Raw genomic sequence first — 19,402 nt, forward strand, 5'->3', positions numbered from 1 at the left:
CCTGAGCACTCTGGAGCAGGTATCCTTCAAGGATCCCTTTGTACTTTGCTTAATTCATCTTTACCTCCAATCCTGACTAGTCTCCTAGTCCCTGCCACCTCAATGCTTCACTGTAGGGGTGGGGAGAGGTTTCCTCCAGACGTGATGCTTGGCATTCAGGCCAAAGAGTTCAATCTTGGTTTCATCAGACCAGAGAATCCTGTTTCTCATGGTCTGAGAGTCAATTAGGTGCCTTTTGGCAACCTCCAAGCAGGCTCTCATGTGCCTTTTACTGAGGAGTGGAACTCTGGAGTTCTGTCAGAGTGGCCATCGGGTTCTTGGTCACCTCCCTGACCAAGGCCCTTCTCCCCCGATTGCTTAGTTTGGCCGGGCAGTTAGCTCTAGGAAGAGTCTTGGTGGACCCAAACTTCTTCCATTTAAGAATGATGTAGGCCACTGTGTTGTTGGGGACATTCAATGCTGCACAAATTTTTGGTACCCTTCCCCAGATCTGTGTCTCGACACAATCCTGTCCCAGAGCTCTACAGACAATTCTTTCGACCTCATGGCTTGGTTTTTGCTCTGACATGCACTGTCAACTGTGAGACCTTATATAGACAGGTGTGCCTTTCCAAATCATGTCCAATCAATTGAATTTACCACAGGTGGACCTCATCAAGGATGATCAATTACAAGTCGCATAGCAAAGGGTCTGAATAGTTATGTAAATAAGGTTTTTATAATAATTTAATCCATTTTAAAATAAGGTTGTAACGTAACAAAATGTGGAAAAATTCTAGGGGTCCGAATGCACTGTAAATATTGTGCTTGTAATTTGTTAACGTTTTCTTGGCAAAAAAGAAATCTCATAAGTAAGGATGTGTCTCTGTAGTCTCATCTGAGTGCAACTCCGACCTCTGTGAGTTGATGCTGGAAACAAGATCATCATTACTGAGTTTCCAGACTGCAGCCGATGTTTGTCATGTGTGAGAGCTAAGAGTCTGACTGACGGTGGTCCAGCGTTGTGTTGTGGAGGGACACCCTGCCATCTGGCTCAGGTTTCCCCTGTTGGTCTAAAGCTCATTAATCCCCCATCCTAATCAAGGAACATGACGTCTGACCTCTGACCTCTTACCAGACTCACATTTGCCACATATTTCCAAATCATTGGCTGCTTCCTGTTCCTGAACTAAGGTTTGACCCAGACAGTGTATTCATTCAATCACTATTAACAATTTTCTGATATATGTTTTATACTTTTCACTTACCATGATATAATGATATTTGATATATTACTGTTCAACAAATTGAAGACATTTTCCTTTCAACTTTTCCCTAATTTAACTGTGGACTAATGCACCGAGGGAACCATATGTGTCAGGTAGAAGCAAGCCTGTTACTGTTGGGGGTGGGGGATGCCGCATGCCACAAAAGCAGCATCAGCCTCAAGGAAACTTTCTCATTATACTGAATACTACACACACTCTCCCTGATGGATTTCCAATTTAATTTAAATGCTAATTTGGGTTTAATGATGGTTTTGGGGCTCCTAATGCTCTTACTTGTGCTCCTCCTGACATCATATTTACTGAGTTCTCCTGCTCGGCACCAACGCTTTCAGCTCTGCTCTGGGCATGTGGATGCAGCTGAGTATTAAAATAGCAATTTGCCAAACCATTAATAATGCACATCATGTGGATACAGTGTGCAGCCATGCCTCCAGAGTATCTCTTTATCTCCCAAAAGATACATTACTTCCTATAAGTATAGAACAACTATTTCAAATGAATTAGGCGTTTAATGACAGATTATGGAGTCAGTAGCCTAACTAACAATCCACTGATGTCATTGGGAGAGATTACAGAGAGAAGTTTCTGCTTTGACTGACTATCTAAAACCCCTCTCAGGTTGTTTATCAGCATGATATTGATTCATTATAATAGAAGTCATTTGATGATATTTCATAGACTTCCCCCCGAATGTAAATGACAGAACGGTTCAGAGCACCAAAAAGAGTTCAGGAGATTTTATGAAACAGAAAGAAGCTGAACTTGGTGTTTGAAATTGCTTCAGCAGGTATAAATACAACACCTGAGGTGATTGTCAAACCATTCACTAAAGCAAACACTCAGATTGAAGTGATTGCCAAATGTTCAAAATAGCAATAAACTGTAGCAGTGTGTTTCAACAGTATTACTTAGAGCTGCTAATATTAGAGAATGACTCTTCTGTTGATAGAATACCAGCTGCAGGAGTAGGACCAATAAAAACACTGGACTTTCCAGAAGTGCCTTGAGAGGAATAAATTCATTGTAGGCCTCAATATTCTGACTCAGAGCCTTTTAAAATTCTATGGCCAAAGATATAAAAGTCAAACTGCACCTATTGGCTTGAAGGCAGGGGCAGATTGTGATAACCTGGCTGAAGACACCTTAGAGTGGTGTTGGAAATGTGGCTATTGTTGGAGGGATGTAACAACTAAAGCGGTCCCATTCAGTACTTAGTACCCTCTCATTCCATCTCCTAAGGTATGCTCATTGCCATGACTACTGAAAAGCCACACATTCAATACAGAAGTATAATTGATATACACACACACTTCAAAGTGAAGCGCCCTCACCACTATAGTAACACAGTATACCGTATATAGGCCCATTTATTGTCTGCATGTCAAAGTGGAAGAAATCCAAAGAAAAGTTACATAAGAAACACAAATACATTAAAAAAAACGAAGTAAAAACAAATGAAGACCTAAGGGCCCGGGATGGGTTTCAACTAAGCTAACATATGGAATTGTTTTAAGATGGTACATTTTAGGACCCCTGTAGATATAAAAAAATATATATAAAAAATGATTGATGTAACCTTGCTGCTATTAGCCCATAGAAACACATTGAATAACAGACTCACATATGGAAAAACAGAGTCCAAAAATAAATCAAAAGGAAGTACGTTTTGAAGTGTCTGCATTATATCTGAGAGATATAAGAAAGCTAGAAAAAAAGAAAATATTGTGGAATTACCCGTATACCTTTACGTGGAAATGCCCTTATCACTTCCATTCATTTTTCAGTCTGGTACCGGGTTACCTTCAGACTACAGGAGGTTGGTGACACCTTAATTGGGGAGAACAGGCTCATGGTAATGGCTGGAGCGGAATTGGTGGAATGGTATCCCAGGTGTTTGATACAATTCAATTTGCTCCGTTCCAGCCATTATTATGAGCCGTTCTCCCTTCAGCAGCCTCTTCTGCCTCAGACCAGTCCTGTGACACTTGTGGGGGTTGTAGAGCGAAACGGAGAACACCATGGTGTTCGTGAGAGAACCATCTTTCCATAGCCTTTCCATACCATTTGGACACTACAGACGTTTTCATGAGAAGATCGGTTTTTGGTGATGTCTCCAGGTCTAATAAACAGCACGGTAGCTCTACCACCTTCCACCGCAGATACAGAAGGCCGACATGGGCGGATGCGGTGGAATGAAAAAAAAAAACAGATCTCTAGCTTAAACAGATGGATTTTGATGGGTATTGCTGTATTATGCTAATTACATTTCCTCGGGGTCACAGACATTGGCTCTAGTGGTTTTCAGAACAGCGAGGTAGTGCTAAAGTTACATATCGTTAGGGTTTGCATTGGGCCTCCCATCTGGAATGCAGTATCTTTATGGGTAATTCTAAAATCCCTATAGGTCCCTCTCATGTCTACGTTTTTTACACCTCCACAGACATAAACAGTAATAACCTCAGTAACGTTCCCAGTAGAGTAGATGGGATTCCTGTATAACTGTTTGAGTGGTGTTGACTTGTACTTTCACAAAGACCATAAAAGGGTGTATATCCAAGAACTTTTACTAATATGGCATACGATATCATTATAATGTGCTGCTGATCAAGGTGGTCTTACAGTAACATGTTAAAAAGAGTACAGTGGCAACTTCATAGACCTGCTCACCAATACATTTGAGGGAGAATGCCTTGTAAAGGAGCGTATATTTAACCACAAGCTGACTGCTTCACCTCAGAACAATACAACCTCCTGTCTCACACTGATTTGAATGGTTTACATATTTTTACAACCTAACACGCCCTACAATTTTACAATTCACTAAGAAACAGTCTGGGTTCCCTCCTCTGTATTCAAGACCTCTGAGCAAAGTCCAAAGTCTCCCAGAATGTCCATCATTTCCTATTCAGTCCTGTAGGCCATAAATTGACAATATTCTAATTATTTCAAAGCGAGCAAATCATTATTGTTGCCCCTGACTGTTAAGAATAAAGCTATCCGAGGCATAGTCAACAACAAAAAACGATCAGCTTCCCTCAAGGGTTAAGCATATTTAATAATGATGTATGCTGTCAGAGCATCTTAAGAGCCTGCACATTAAAGGTATAAAAAGGCTTTATCGAGTATAGGATTACTAAAAGCCTAACCTGGCATCCTGAAATGGGAAAGATACTACTTTGTTTATCCCATTATACTTTATGGCCCATTACATCAGTAATAATCATTCAATATTGACAAATATAAAGGTAGCCCCTATAATGCCTGATATGATATTACTGGGCCATATTCACAAGTGTAATGACAACCATTACACTGATTAGAGTAACAAAAAACTAACAAATAAGAGTTTTAGGGTCTATTACTTGACAATTACACGGCCCTTGATTTAAACGGCTCCAAATAGAAGGGAAGAGGGTAACAGCAACGTCATACAATTCATGTTCATATACACTAGTCGTTGGGTTGCCAGTTTGACGTAGACATGTTGACAAGTATGTGAAATCCCTTGATCCTGTGACACAAACAGTTATGTAGGCTACACTAACAGTCAAATAAATGTGTATTTCTAACCTAACTGTATATAGTACAAAGCCATATAACAAAGAAATTGGGGGCAAAGATGAACGAGTCAGTTTATTGGTGCCATAATCCTGGTGACATTATGCAAGCAATAGTGTTGCATGACTGTGTGGCTGGCTTATAAACCTGATTAAAAACAAATGACTAAAACGGGAGATTCATGTCACTGTCTGTCCAAATGTCATGTAGTGTGCAGTTATGAATGCACTAATAATCCCAAGACTATAAATACCTCCTTTGGAAAGTGTTGGAAACTTGGAACAATGAACCAATGAGGCTCTGGCCCGTTGGTCTGTGCCAGCTGGTTTAACATGGAGAAGCAGGAACTGGAAACGTTTCTAGATATCAGGACAGCGATTACCCACCTCGGACTGGAAGATAACTTTTTCTTTAATGAGCCGGACGCAAAGGATTTACTTCAGACACCCGCCAAGGCCCTCATACCCGTCATTAGCAGGAGAAAGAGACGGAGATATTGGGGACGTACTGTAGGTCGGGGTGCCTTGTAAGGATCCACCGGCGAGTGGGTAATCTTCCTTTACCATCGGTCCTATTAGCCAACATACAATCATTGGATAATAAAATAGACGAACTACGATCACGTACATCCTACCAACGGGACATTAAAACTGTAATATCTTATTTTTAACCGAGTCGTGGCTGAACGACGACATGAATAACATACAGCTGGTGGGCATTACACTGTATCGGCAAGATAGAACAGCAGCCTCTGGAAAGACAAGGGGTGACGGTCTATCTGTATTTGTAAACAACAGCTTGTGCACAAAATATAATAGTAAGGAAGTCTCGAGGTTTAGTGACGAAAGTGTGGTTACGCTTCACCAGAGTCGATGCTGACAGCGCTCGTTGCCACAAGTGCAACACGACTTTTGCTTGTAAGGGCGGAAACACGAGCAATCTGTCCAAACATCTATGGAAAGTGCATCATGTACAGGCAGAGAAACAGTTTGACTGGCTAGCTCGTAGTTCATCTCTCGTTGCTCGATCTACGTTAGATCGTTGCCCGATCTACGTTCTTTTGCAGGAAAAAATTGCTTATTTCATTTGTTTTACATTTCCATCATCACAACATTAGAGTCTATAATAGTGATTTGTTCAAAACATTGCTGTTTCTTTTGATGTAAATAATTGTTTATTTTATTTCTTTTACATTTCAGAAAATAAAGCAATGTTAATTCTGTTCTTAATTTATTTTTTTTATTTTTTTGTGAAAAATATCAAAAACAATCGATAGGAATACTGTTAAAGTACTGGATCAATAAGCAGTATCAGTCATTAAAATCTCAACAATACCCATCCCTAGTCGTGAAGAGGGCACGACAAAGCCTATTCCCCCTCAGGAGACTGAAACAATTTGGCATGGGTCCTCAGATCCTCAAAAAGTTCTACAGCTGCACCATCGAGAGCATCCTGACTGGTTGCATCACTTCCTGGTATGGCAACTGCTCAGCCTCCGACCTCTATACCAGGCAGTGTCAGAGGAAGACCCTAAAAATTGTCAGACTCCAGCCACCCTAGTCATAGACTGTTCTCTCTGCTACTGCACGGCATACCGGAGATCCAAATCTAGGTCCAAAAGGCTTCTTAACAGCTTCTACCCTCAAGCAGTAAGACTCCTGAACAGCTAATCAAATGGCTACCCAGACTATTTGCATTGCCACCCCACCCCCCCTTTTACGCTGCTGCTACTCAGAGTTTATTATCTATGCATAGTCATTTTAATGCTACCTACATGTACAGACTTTCTCAATTACCTCGACTAACATTCAGTTCCTGTTCGGTTAAAATTAAATATTAACCTATAAACAAATATGTTAGTATACATTTTCCTGTCTTTATACTGGGGGTGAATGTGAACCTTTATGGACAACATTTAAAATTGATTAATAGAACATTTATGGAAAATATGGTTTCTGGTCTATGTCTGTCAAAAATGTCCAGTATTTGACCATAAAACTGACTAAAGGGCAGGGAAAGCTCAACCGGAGGATCCGAGCCTTTCAAACACAGACACAGGTGGTCTGAATTGTGAATTGTATGACTCAGCCAATGTCAAGCAGCGTCACCATTCACACCAAAGCCTCTAAAAACAGTGGCTTAAACAAATCAATAATAGCAGCTGGCATCAGTGTCATTCCCATTGGCAGCATGCTGAGGCTCGTTGAGCTTCATAAAATGAAACAAGTTTGCTATTGATTTGAACTTTAGACACTTCCTCTAATAGAATGTTTTCTCTTTCTCCTTAACCTTTTTATGCTCATCTAAAATAGAACAGAAAAATGAATCATACATACTGCAAACCTTTCTCATGGGCAAACCATAATTCTTAAAAAGAACATGAGCACATGATAAAGATATTGGGAGCTTTCGCTATTTAACATGTTTTATGTGTCCGGATGTAGGATGGATCCACCACCATCTAGGTGCAGTCAGGAGCTGTCCAGACAACTCTGTTGCATGGATCACTTTGAAAACAAGCAACATTCTTCCCAATATTAAAAATAATACGAATAAATGAAAGATTTCCCCAAGAAACACAGTAACATGACAGGAATTCCCGCAGAACTGACCAAAATAAAGCGCTGGCCTGTATCAACATTATATCCTACGATTAAAGACAACACTCTGGGATCTTAAGCAAAACAAATTCATAACTTATTGCACACATTGGATTTGTACCATATCACACAAATTGCAAAATACGTAACATATCACACAAAATGGATGGCGTAGTACTCAAAAAACAGGGACCCACTTTCAAAACTGTGTGGCTGTGTGCATCTTTAACTTTAACTTTTGATAGTTATTAAATACAGTGCATTAGGAAAGTATTCAGACCCCTTGACTTTTTCACCATTTTGTTGCGTTACAGCCTTGTTCAAAAATATATTTTCCTCATCAAGCTACACACAATACCTCATAATGACAAAGCAAAAACAGGTTTATAGACATTTTTGCAAATGTATTTCAGTAAAGAACTGAAATACCTTATTTACATAAGAATTCAGACCCTTTGCTATGAGACTCCAAATTGAGCTCAGGTGCATCCTGTTTCCATTGATCATACTTGAGATGTTACTACAACTTGATTGCAGTTCACCTGTGGTAAATTCAATTGATTGGACATGATATGGAAAGGCACACCTGTCTATATAAGGTCCAACAGTTGACAGTGCATGTTAGAGCAAAAACCAAGCCATGAGATCGAAGGATATGTCCGTAGAGCTCCGAGGCAAGATTGTGTCGAGGCAAAATGTTTGCAGCATTGAAGGTCCCCAAGAACACAGTGGCCTCCATCATTCTTAAATGGAAGAAGTTTGGAATCACCAAGACTTCCTAGAGCTGACCGCCCGGCCAAACTGAGCAATTGGGAAAGAAGGGCCTTGGTCAGGGAGGTGACCAAGAACCCAATGGTCCCTCTGACAGAACTCTAGAGTTCCTCTGTGTTGATGGGAGAATCTTCCAGAAGGACAACCATCTCTGCAGCACTCCACCAATCAGGCTTTTATGGTAGAGTGGCCAGACGGAATCCACTCTTCAGTAAAAGGCACATGACAGCCCGCCTGGAGTTTGCCAAAAGGTACCTAAAGACTCTCAGACCATGAGAAACAAGATTCTCTGGTCTGATGTAACCAAGATTGAACTCTTTGGCCTGAATGCCAAGCGTCATGTCTGGAGGAAACCTGGCATCATCCCTACAGTCAACCATGGTGGTGGTAGCATCATGCTGTGGGGATGTTTTTCAGTGTCAGGGACTGAGAGAGTAGTCAGGATCGAGGCAAAGATGAACGGAGCAAATTACAGAGGGATCCTTGATGAAAACCTGCTCCAGAGTGCTCAGGACCTCAGACTGGGGCAAAGGTTCACCTTCCAACAGAACAACGACCCTAAGCACACAGCCAAGACAACGCATGAGTGGATACGCGATAGGTCTCTGAATGTCCTTGAGTGGCCCAGTCAGAGCCCGGACTTGAACATCTCTGGAGAGACCTAAAAATAGCTGTGCAGCGACGCTCCCCATCCAACCTGACAGAGCTTGAGAGGCACTGCAGAGAAAAATGGGAGAAACTCCCCAAATACAGGTGTGTCAAGCTTGTAGCGTCATACCCAAGAAGAATCGAGGCTGTAATCACTGCCAAAGGTTCTTCAACAAAGTACTAAGTAAAGGGTCTGAATACTTATGTAAATATGATATTTCAGTTTTAAATTTGTATTAATTTGCCAAAAAATCTAAAGTCCTGTTTTTGCTTTGTCATTATGGGGTATTGTGTGTAGATTGATGAGGAAAATACATTTTTGAACAAGGTTGTAACGTAACAAAATGTTGAAAAAGTCAAAGGGTCTGAATACTTTCCTTATGCACTGTAACTGTAAACAACACTAGACTCCACTAAACTCTTGATGGGAACTGAAATTGGACATATGTCATCCTGAATCAGACTAGAGTGGAAATTTGATCTCAAAATAAAGTCCCATAACCTTTGTACAGTAAGCTAGGGTGCTATTACTGATTTGTGATATTACTGATGCAACTCACAGGGGAGAATGCTGCGAATGTGAAATTCAGTTCAAGAGTCCAGAGCTATGTGTGTTTATGGCATAGTTCAGAGGTCATGGGGTTGAGGACAGAATGGCAGGCATCTCATCCTGGGGTAATAAACTAGAATGATTTCTCACTTGCTTTGCATTAAGGGTAAACACAGCTCACTGCTGTCTGGGTGTCATGGACTTCTGTCAAATCTGATGTTGCAAGGCCAAGGAATTCTGCCTCCGCTCTACTCTGCTCCACGCCTCCTGTGCAAATTTATACAAACCATCCCACTGAGCAGAGTAGAGAGGAGAAGGTTGTGATGGATTATAGAAAGAGGTACTCTGCCTCTGTCTGCTGTGTATGAAGCCCTGTCTCTTCCATCCGGGGTCTAAGAAAACTTGGGAGACTTGTCCTGGCCAGTCAGGGGGTAGAGTAAATGAATGGTTTGGAGTCTGGTCCGGAGAGGGAGGGGGAAATATATATATAGAGAGAGAGGGGAAGAGAAAGAGAGAGAAAAAGCAAGAGAGAGACAGAGAGAGAGAGAGCGTGAGAGAGACAGAGAGAGAGAGTGGAGAGAGAGATGAGAGAGAGAGAGACTGAGAGATTGAGAGAGACAGAGAGAGAGAGATGGGAAGTGTCAGTGGTGGGGAGAGAGAGAGAGAGAGAGAGAGAGAGAGAGAGAGAGAGAGAGAGAGAGAGAGAGAGAGAGAGAGTGAGAGCAGCTGCTGTTGCTACAGCTTTGTGCCAGACATTTCCTTGAAAACTTCAGCTCATATTTCACCATGCAAAATGTTTTTACACTCGGTGTAGTTAATGCTATTACACATGCTATTACACATAGCATTAACTACACTGAGTGTAAAAAAATGTGTATTAAAACTAATGTATGACTGGTCTCCTAACAACAAGCTTCTGAAGTATAAAAATATCTGTTTATGCTCTGGTACAACTTTTCATTGAAGGATTGTCAATACTGTTCAATTGCTGATGTTCTACAGTGAATAAATAATGTGTTTACTGAATGTAGAGCAACTTTCTTCAACTCAAATAAACTGAAGATAGGGGAAAAGATAAGAGCCATTTGTTTGGGTGAATACATCACTGGCTAAGTTTATTTACATTTACATTTACATTTAAGTCATTTAGCAGACGCTCTTATCCAGAGCGACTTACAAAATGGTGCATTCACCTTATGATATCCAGTGGAATAACCACTTTACAATAGTGCATCTAAATCTTTTTAAGGGGGGGGGGTTAGAAGGATTACTTTATCCTATCCTAGGTATTCCTTAAAGAGGTGGGGTTTCAGGTGTCTCCGGAAGGTGGTGATTGACTCCGCTGTCCTGGCGTCGTGAGGGAGCTTGTTCCACCATTGGGGTGCCAGAGCAGCGAACAGTTTTGACTGGGCTGAGCGGGAACTGTGCTTCCTCAGAGGTAGGGGGGCCAGCAGGCCAGTGGTGGATGAACGCAGTGCCCTTGTTTGGGTGTAGGGCCTGATCAGAGCCTGAAGGTATGGAGGTGCCGTTCCCTTCACAGCTCCGTAGGCAATCACCATGGTCTTGTAGCGGATGCGAGCTTCAACTGGAAGCCAGTGGAGAGAGCGGAGGAGCGGGGTGACGTGAGAGAACTTGGGAAGGTTGAACACCAGACGGGCTGCGGCGTTCTGGATGAGTTGTAGGGGTTTAATGGCACAGGCAGGGAGCCCAGCCAACAGCGAGTTGCAGTAATCCAGACGGGAGATGACAAGTGCCTGGATTAGGACCTGCGCCGCTTCCTGTGTGAGGCAGGGTCGTACTCTGCGAATGTTGTAGAGCATGAACCTACAGGATCGGGTCACCGCCTTGATGTTAGTGGAGAACGACAGGGTGTTGTCCAGGATCACGCCAAGGTTCTTAGCACTCTGGGAGGAGGACACAAGGGAGTTGTCAACCGTGATGGCGAGATCATGGAAGGGGCAGTCCTTCCCCGGGAGGAAGAGCAGCTCCGTCTTGCCGAGGTTCAGCTTGAGCTGGTGATCCGTCATCCACACTGATATGTCTGACAGACATGCAGAGATGCGATTCGCCGCCTGGTTATCAGAAGGGGGAAAGGAGAAGATTAATTGTGTGTCGTCTGCATAGCAATGATAGGAGAGACCATGTGAGGATATGACAGAGCCAAGTGACTTGGTGTATAGCGAGAATAGGAGAGGGCCTAGAACAGAGCCCTGGGGGACACCAGTGGTGAGAGCGCATGGTGCGGAGACAGATTCTCGCCACGCCACCTGGTAGGAGCGACCTGTCAGGTAGGATGCAATCCAAGCGTGGGCCGCGCCGGAGATGCCCAACTCGGAGAGGGTGGAGAGGAGGATCTGATGGTTCACAGTATCAAAGGCAGCAGATAGGTCTAGAAGGATGAGAGCAGAGGAGAGAGAGTTAGCTTTAGCAGTGCGGAGAGCCTCCGTGACACAGAGAAGAGCAGTCTCAGTTGAATGCCCAGTCTTGAAACCTGACTGATTAGGATCAAGAAGGTCATTCTGAGAGAGATAGCAGGAGAGCTGGCCAAGGACGGCACGTTCAAGAGTTTTGGAGAGAAAAGAAAGAAGGGATACTGGTCTGTAGTTGTTGACATCGGAGGGATCGAGTGTAGGTTTTTTTCAGAAGGGGGTGCAACTCTCGCTCTCTTGAAGACGGAAGGGACGTAGCCAGCGGTCAAGGATGAGTTGATGAGCGAGGTGAGGAAGGGGAGAAGGTCTCCGGAAATGGTCTGGAGAAGAGAGGAGGGGATAGGGTCAAGTGGGCAGGTTGTTGGGCGGCCGGCCGTCACAAGACGCAAGATTTCATCTGGAGAGAGAGGGGAGAAAGAGGTCAAAGCACAGGGTAGGGCAGTGTGAGCAGGACCAGCGGTGTCGTTTGACTTAGCAAACGAGGATCGGATATCGTCAACCTTCTTTTCAAAATGGTTTATGTTGCCATTGCTTGATGTCAGTATAAGAGCAGATGCTGTACAAAATAAAAATGCTATCCCGTGGCATGCTGTTCCCATGGCATGCTATCCTGTGGCATGCTATCACCGCGGCATGTTATCCCGTGGCATGCTATCTTCGTGGCATGCTGTTCCTGTGGCATGCTGTTCCCGTGGAATGCTATCCCCGTTGCATGCTATCCAGTGGCATGCTATCTTCGTGGCATGCTGTTCCCGTGGCATGTTATCCCTGTTGCATGCTAACCCTGTGGCATGCTATCCCGTGGAATTCTATCCCGTGTATTTACCTCCAGCTCTAGTGCTCCCATTGGCACGTATATCTCTCTCTCTCTTATGAATTTCACCAAATGTACTTCTTCATTTCGGAACAGTGGACAAATTGATCTGGCACATAACATAAGGAACGCTTTAACATTTCAGACAAACCTATAAACTGGAGATTTGTTCAGTCAAGTCTCGCTCAAACAGAGCACAATATATCTCAAGAGAAGAGAGCGAGTCACCCAAGTTTATGCAAAACCAGGCTCTGGGAGTCTATGGGCCAGGCACTGGGAGTCTATGGGTCAGGCTCTGGGAGTCTATGGGCCAGACTCTGGGAGTCTATGGGCCAGGCTCTGGGAGTCTATGGGCCAGGCTCTGGGAGTCTATGGGCCAGGCTCTGGGAGTCTATGGGCCAGGCTCTGGAAGTCTATGGGCCAGGCTCTGGAAGTCTATTGGCCAGGCTCTGGGAGTCTATTGGCCAGGCTCTGGGAGTCTATTGGCCAGGCTCTGGGAGTCTATGGGCCAGGCTCTGGGAGTCTATGGGCCAGGCTCTGGGAGTCTATGGGCCAGGCTCTGGGAGTCTATTGGCCAGGCTCTGGGAGTCTATTGGCCAGGCTCTGAGAGTCTATTGGCCAGGCTCTGGGAGCCTATGGGCCAGGCTCTGGGAGCCTATGGGCCAGGCTCTGGGAGTCTATGGGCCAAGCTCGTGGAGTCTATGCAGGGCCAGGCTCTGGAAGTCTTTGGGCCAGGCTCTGGGAGTCTATGGGCCAGGCTCTGGGAGTCTATGGGCCAGGCTCTGGGAGTCTATGGGCAAGGCACTGAGAGTCTATGGGCCAGGCTCATGGAGTCTATGCAGGGCCAGGCTTTGGGAGTCTATGGACAAGGCACTGAGAGTCTATGAGCCAGGCTCTGGGAGTCTATGCAGGGCCAAGCTCTGTGAGTCTATGCAGGGCCAGGCTCTGGGAGTCTATGCAGGGCCAGGCTCTGGGAGTCTATGCAGGGCCAGGCTCTGGGAGTCTATGGGCAAGGCACTGAGAGTCTATGGGCCAGGCTCTGGGAGTCTATGCAGGGCCAGGCTCTGGGAGTCTATGCAGGGCCAGCCTCTGGGAGTCTATGCAGGGCCAGCCTCTGGGAGTCTATGCAGGGCCAGCCTCTGGGAGTCTATTCAGGGCCATGCTCTGGGACTCTATGATGGGCCAGGCTCTGGGAGTCTATTCAGGGCCTGGCTCTGGGAGTCTATTCAGGGCCAGGCTTTGTGAGTCTATTCAGTGCCAGGCTCTGGGAGTCTATGCTGGGCCAGGCTCTGGGAGTCTATGCTGCGCCAGGCTCTGGGAGTCTATACTGGGCCAGGCTCTGGGTGTTTACGCAGGGTTCTGTGAGTCATTCAGGGCCTGGCTCTGGGGAATACATGCGGAAGTACAAGTACTTGGTTCCTGAGTGTCTGAGGCTGACAGTTTGTTTTCTATCTACTGGGTGTCTGAGGCTGACAGTTTGTTTTCTATCTACTGGGTATCTGAGGCTGACAGTTTGTTTTCTATCTACTGGGTGTCTGAGGCTGACAGTTTGTTTTCTATCTACTGGGTATCTGAGGCTGACAGTTTGTTTTCTATCTACTGGGTATCTGAGGCTGACAGTTTGTTTTCTATCTACTGGGTATCTGAGGCTGACAGTTTGTTTTCTATCTACTGGGTGTCTGAGGCTGACAGTTTGTTTTCTATCTACTGGGTGTCTGAGGCTGACAGTTTGTTTTCTATCTACTGGGTATCTGAGGCTGACAGTTTGTTTTCTATCTACTGGGTATCTGAGGCTGACAGTTTGTTTTCTATCTACTGGGTATCTGAGGCTGACAGTTTGTTTTCTATCTACTGGGTGTCTGAGGCTGACAGTTTGTTTTCTATCTACTGGGTGTCTGAGGCTGACAGTTTGTTTTCTATCTACTGGGTATCTGAGCTGACCGTTTGTTTGAGGCTGACAAATATGTCCACCATTCCAACCCCAAACGTCTAGAAAAAATACATTATTTGCAGTAACATATTATTCGCAGTAACATATTATTTACAGTAACATATTACTTACAGTAACATATTATTTGCAGTAACATATTATTAACAGTAACATATTATTAACAGTAACATATTATTTACAGTAACATATTACTTGCAGTAACATATTATTAACAGTAACATGTTATTTACAGTAACATATTCTTTTGGAACTCTGAGAAGGTTCTAATGACAAAAACACAAGGAAGTATTACCCTCATTACAGTCTACACCTCCTGCTCACTCAGGTGTACTGTGATGGTTAAGTGACATCATTATATTTATGTGTGATAAGCATTACTTAGAGGTGTCATACAAGACTTGTTTCATGTCAACAAGGGCCCAATTCATTATTTTCATTCATAACATTTAGAGTGGAACTCAACTCTCTATCATAGCACATCATTTATTTATATGTAAATATAAATATTATGTTAATTCAGTGTGTGTGTGTGTGTGTGTGTGTGTGTGTGTGTGTGTGTGTGTGTGTGTGTGTGTGTGTGTGTGTGTGTGTGTGTGTCAGCATATCGGTTTTGTGAAAACATATCTAAAAATAGGATTTTCATAATGAGGACAGTGCCTGTGGTGATCCACTACTTACTTGCTTGTCTGAGTTTTAGAAATCCTCACAAAAAAAATGTTTCTCTCCACCCAGGGCAAATACATGAGATGGAATCAAAAAATGGAAGCACTCAGGGATAGTACAGCACTGCCATAATGGAATGAAAAAAAGATCATTGTCTGTTTTTACCTCTATGCCTGATTTTGAAACATTTGTTCCACAGGGATGCAAATGATATAACTGATATAACTTAATCAATTACTGAATATGTTTACTGAGGATTAACAAAAGGGACTGTTACAGTATGCTAGCTGAATAGCTATTTTCCCCTCTTGTGGTTTTCTTACAAAATGTGATTGGGTCTCAGTCAGGACATTCTCTTTCTCATAAATGACCCACAACTAACAAATTATTTTAAAACTGTTTTCACAAGCTTTATGGACTATTTGAAATGCTTTATGAAAACTAGTTTTCTTTTTTAAATGTTTTCCAGTCTCTCAGTAATCTTATGATAATTGTTTCATTCACACAGTCAGCTCAGTTCAGTAATTATAACCAATAGTAGGAACACTTGCAATAAACAATTCATAACAGCACCTTGTAAATAAGAATTTGTTCTTAATAACCGACTTGCCTAGTTAAATAAAGGTTAAACAATATTTTTTTTAAATTACCCAGCAAATCTGTCTACAGTACTGAGGTTGGACCAACAGGAGTAATGGTGAGAAACTGCAGAGACAGGAACATGTCTAACTGTTCTCTCACTGTTCATTTCTGGGGTCAGCGCAAATTGTCTAGAATGAGGAACTGGGGTGAAACAAAGTCTCATATTCAGCTTTCATGTTCCGCTCTTCACACTGATAACGATATTCAGGAGCCCTAGAGTAGTTGACTTTTCACACTGATAACGGTATTCAGGAGCCCTAGAGTAATTGGCTCTTCACACTGATAACGGTATTCAGGAGCCCTAGAGTAATTGGCTCTTCACACTGATAACGGTATTCAGGAGCCCTAGAGTAATTGTCTCTTCACACTGATAACGGTATTCAGGAGCCCTAGAGTAATTGGCTCTTCACACTGATAACGGTATTCAGGAGCCCTAGAGTAATTGTCTCTTCACACTGATAATGGTATTCAGGAGCCCTAGAGTAATTGGCTCTTCACACTGATAACGGTATTCAGGAGCCCTAGAGTAATTGGCTCTTCACACTGATAACGGTATTCAGGAGCCCTAGAGTAATTATCTCTTCACACTGATAACGGTATTCAGGAGCCCTAGAGTAATTATCTCTTCACACTGATAACGGTATTCAGGAGCCCTAGAGTAATTGGCTCTTCACACTGATAACGGTATTCAGGAGCCCTAGAGTAATTATCTCTTCACACTGATAACGGTATTCAGGAGCCCTAGAGTAATTATCTCTTCACACTGATAACGGTATTCAGGAGCCCTAGAGTAATTGTGGAAGAAACGGCAATGCAGAAAGTCATCAAACAAGTCATTCTTATTACGAACTGAGTATAAGTACAGGAATCCCATGAGGTACTTCCTCTCCCCAAATCCATGAACTCATTTCTACAAAGTGAACATGTGGAGTAGTCCTCTACCTATCAAAAATACATTTGATAAAGTTTGATATGTCTACACTGAGTCCTGTAATCGAACAGCGAGAAATCTCCCTTTCTCCTCAGCTCAGCTCAACTCATGGGACAGGACAGGACATTGTGAGTCTTGGCTGTGTACGGGCCATGAGCCAGACAGAGAGCTTCAGATTATATAGAACTTCTCAGGGAGTTCTGGGACTGGGAGTAAAGTGCACATACGAATGGAAGCTGTAAGAGAGTTTGTTTTTATGTCTAACCTTCAGCTCCAAAGAGTTCTAATGTGATGTGAAAGTGGAGACTATTGACCCTCCAACAAGGCCCTCTCCATTCCGTGCCATTAATCAGGACACATCCTCTCACTAGTATCTACCATGCCCATCGCATGGCACCGCCACCACCTTATTGACTGGCCCCTGGATTGTTGCGTAAGCTCACTTTGACCAGGCAGACAGGCAGTCAGGCAGGCAGACAGGCAGCTAGACAGACAGAAAGATAAGCAGTAAGGTAGACAGGTGGGCAGATAGACAGACAAACAAACGGGCGGGCGGGCGGGCGGACAGACGGGAAGCTCACAATGGAGCAGAGATTAACACCCTTCTAGTCGTCCCAGCTAATCATCAGAACACACTCGCCTTGCCTTGACCCCTGGCTCTCAGTCTCAGCTTTATACACCTCTGATCGATGTCTGTCTCGGAGAATCAGCCAAACAGACATTACCACATGTGATCTAGAACCCCAGCATCAACAGAAGCATGGCTGCTGTAGATTCTGATTACAATTCATAAACAGTGTCCGTAAGAATTCATAAACAGTGCCCAAAGATTTATTGTGGTTTATCAGAGGTGTACTTTTGTGAAGCTTTTAGGCGTAATACATTTGATTTGATGCGTCAGAGAGTGGAATTACTGCCCAGTGTAGTATATGACTGTCAGTCAAAGGAAAAACTGACTGAAAGTGAAGGATGTTAAAGGCCTGCATTACAGATAAATGCGGAACTAAACATAACAGGGTGTATGGAAACAGTTGAATGATAATCAGGATGTTATCAGAGCCAGGTGAAGAGAGGCATGTCTGGAGAACCTTTGATCAAGGTACATTGGTTAACCTTGATTGCTCTAGTAAATAGCCTGCATGGCTAGCGTACATAATGTGTCAGTGTACATAGTTAAATAAAGGTTCAATAAAAAATAAATAAAAACGAGTCAATGTAAGTGTCAGATGTAATGTTACTGCAGTGTTCATATAAATACATACAAAACACACTAATAACAATTAGTTATTACATAGTACTGTAGGCAACATGTGGACAAAATGTGTGTAGTTAAATTAAGAGGGTTTTGCTACTTTGAAACCATCTAAAGTGACTATTCTAATGGTTGATTTTAAGTAGCTATAGGCATGCAGTGCTGTTTCATCTTTTTCAATATAGATAGTTTCCAATACTCCTTGTAAACATTTGGTCTTAGTTTTAATAACTATGATACGGTGATGGTCATATGTAACAGCAGTCCATAATCCATCCATATTTGTGCTATTTACACTACAACACCTTATGACAGTGCTGGGGGCCATCTCCAATATACAGTAGCTCTCACAACACATGTATGAAAAAGCTGGGGCAATACCACAGCATGATTCCTAAACAAATCAATAAATTGATTTACAACTTTAGGAGAATGGCAATTTCATAATTAGAGTGTAAAAGTTGGGGACAACAGCAAATAGTGGCTGTCCTGTCCTCCTTCCTAGAATGAACTTTCATAATAATGTATATATAGGCGTCAATGATACACACTTTATACAATACAAATATGACATTTCCACATAAAGGGGTAACTAATAACGTACAATTATAATCGTACAGTACACTTACCATGTCCTGGTGGAGACGCCGGGTTCCAAAACCATGGTACGACGCTATATCCCCATGAGAGAAATCACATTTTCGACTTGTATAAAAACACAAGTTAAGAAGTGAACCGTTTTTTTTTTTGTGACTACAATTTCAGAGATGTTCCCTGCTGACATTCACAAAGCGAAAAAGTTGTCCATGTATCCTGAGCGCAGTCGGAAGTATGAGCGCAAATGTGAACGGCTGGACGGTTTCGTACGCGTGGGGCACCTCGCGCTGTTCTGTGGATGTAATGCTTGGAAAGCGAGACCTCTGTATTCCCAGCAAATTGCACCTTTAAGTCCCTCCTCTTTCGCTTGGTCTTTATTGAGGAGGTAAAATCGTCTCGGTTTAAATTTGTTTGATGCAGGTATGGCAGGCTATAAATGGTGGTGAGACATTCATTGTAAAAATGAATTGCTTGAACATGTGGATTTGCAAGGCAGATTCCCCCAGTAAATTGCTCTGTCATATCACTTTTTTCTGATGATTTTGTATCTTTTAATTTTCAATTAAAATAGGTTAGGCCTACCATTAATCACAGTGATATGGACTGTTGGAAAAGCAACCCTTGTGTAAGATTTAACTAAGAATATGATGTATTCTCAAAATAGAACAGCCTTTGGCAAGATATTGTTTATAAACAGTACCAGTCAAAAGTATGGACACACCTACTCA

General features: G+C 43.0%; 1 protein-coding gene across 2 annotated transcripts in view; it reads right to left on the reverse strand.

Moving 5' to 3' along the window:
• The window catches only part of LOC106611927 (5-hydroxytryptamine receptor 4-like), a 106,888-nt gene extending 87,917 nt beyond the window's left edge, over positions 1-18,971 (reverse strand). The window contains exon 1 of one of the 2 annotated variants that reach the window (XM_014212600.2): positions 18,707-18,971. The gene's annotated coding sequence lies outside the window, so the exon portion shown is untranslated. The remainder of the gene's footprint in view (positions 1-18,706) is intronic. The other variant, XM_014212595.2, reaches the window with a different exon arrangement.
• Between the last annotated feature and the right edge of the window lie 431 nt (positions 18,972-19,402).

The sequence above is a fragment of the Salmo salar genome, chromosome ssa09, assembly GCF_905237065.1.
Source record: "Salmo salar chromosome ssa09, Ssal_v3.1, whole genome shotgun sequence".
Classification (NCBI taxonomy): domain Eukaryota; kingdom Metazoa; phylum Chordata; class Actinopteri; order Salmoniformes; family Salmonidae; genus Salmo; species Salmo salar.